Source organism: Macaca nemestrina, chromosome 4 (genome assembly GCF_043159975.1).
Source record: "Macaca nemestrina isolate mMacNem1 chromosome 4, mMacNem.hap1, whole genome shotgun sequence".
In the NCBI taxonomy this organism is placed as follows: Eukaryota; Metazoa; Chordata; class Mammalia; order Primates; family Cercopithecidae; genus Macaca; species Macaca nemestrina.
Genome location: NC_092128.1, coordinates 88,703,298 through 88,705,106, shown reverse-complemented (window position 1 = coordinate 88,705,106; position 1,809 = coordinate 88,703,298). Strand labels below are relative to the sequence as shown.

General features: G+C 45.1%; 1 pseudogene; it reads right to left on the bottom strand.

Moving 5' to 3' along the window:
* Positions 1–755: 755 nt before the first annotated feature.
* On the bottom strand, positions 756–1,449 carry LOC105475917 (rRNA methyltransferase 3, mitochondrial pseudogene; annotated as a pseudogene).
* Positions 1,450–1,809: the final 360 nt, after the last annotated feature.

Here is a 1,809-nt window from a genome sequence, read left to right as displayed (position 1 = left end):
CACAGATGGTCTGGGTACTGGTCCTGTAGCTGCAAGGTTCATCCCAGATGCCTCTGGCTGATTTTTCTTGCTCTGGTGAGGAAACGCTCAGCTTCCATTGGATAAAAATCCCTTTGACAATAAGAGCTGCAAAGTAAAATATTTTCTCTTAATGCTTCTAGATTTTGAGTCATAGTTAGAAAGGATTTCTCTATGTTCATGTTTTATTTTATTTATTTATTTTTAACCACACAGATAGAACTTTTCAATGTAATCTGCTGGTTCTACACTTTATAGTTTATTTTATTTACCACTGACCAATGATCACATGTGAGTGACTTTGCCATGACCTATAACCAGTGCTTGATGATTGTAAAACACCCACCAGCTGGTCAGCAAATTCCTCCCTGCCCAAGATGATGCTTTCAGGAGCTTTCTGGGCACAAAATGCTTCTCAGTGGACAATTTTTAAAACACACATATAGAGCCATGTGGATCCCCTATTTGCATTGTCACTAAGGGAAAAAAAATAAGATATAACCTCAAAATCAGTGAAGAGATGGGGGTTCTCAGGAAGGATTTTGACCTGTTATTTCTGAGGAATAGCAGAAATTTGTGAAAATTCTGATTTTTCCTACAACCATATGATGGTATCATGCCTACCTCTTGCTTCCTGAACATGGAGGCCACAGTCACCAACTGAGAAGCCACAGTTTCCGATTCTGTCAGCCTCTTAACGATGTGCTGGGATAGGGGGAGCTGGAGATGTCCTCAGCAGAACTTCTGTGTCCCCTCTCAGTGGTAACTCCTGTCCCTGCTCAAGTGTTCCGCCCTCACCCACAGTTGTCTTTTCCCTTCAAAAAGCGGGATGCGTGCAGCCATGGCTGAGTTGAGGCTGTCCACACCAGGTGTAACAGGGATCAGCAGCCTGTTGCCCCCAGGGCTCTCGGCCAACTACAGAGAATCCAGGTTCATGCCGTAGGTCTCGCTGCCAACCACTGCAGCTGCTGGTGCCTCTGTCCAGTCGAAGCCATAACTCTGAACCTCAATAACAGGTAGCAAACCTTTACTGGCTCCAGTTTCTAGACCTTCCTTTTCTTCGTACTTGTGAAACTTCAGGAATCGCCAGTCACACACCCAGCCATAGTCACTGTCTTTATTAGACATCTGAGCCTCAGCATAAAGGCTTCGGTTGTCAGCCAAACAGACCTGGGTGTCAGGGGGCAGGTAATTTGCCACTGTTTTTGTTTTCAGACTACTGATAATGGGCACCGGGAAAAGTACACCCATAACCACCCGTAGCACTTTGGGCTCCTAGGCATCCACACATTTCAAAATGACTAACACTTTGCTGCAGCCTGCCCCAGCTGGAGATCTCAGAATTGTCCCCAGATTCCCAGGGTCACAGAGATTGTCACAAATCAATAACAAAGGCAGTGAGTGCTAAAGCTGAGTCTTTGGATATGTCATGTTAACATGGTCAGGTTTGGCAAAAATCCCCATTATTCTTGTGGCATTACTAGGTTGGACCAATCCCTCATGTCCTCGAACTTCATCTTAATGAGGCTGACACCCTTTGGCTTATCGATGAGCAGCTTCTTTATGTATTATAGATGGCTAGAGAAGAAAACTTTTGGCACAGCTCCAGCCTTGAGAGCGTCTATAAGGAGCCTGCGACCTTTCAGCAGTATCTTCCCTTGCTTTTCCCAAAATGGCCTGGACTTAACTGTTGTCATTACACTGCAGGTTCTGCGGCATGAGGAATTTGCAGAAGGCTGCAAGGCTGCCTGTAATGGGTATGATACCTTGTTTCTTAAAATCTTCTTTAGG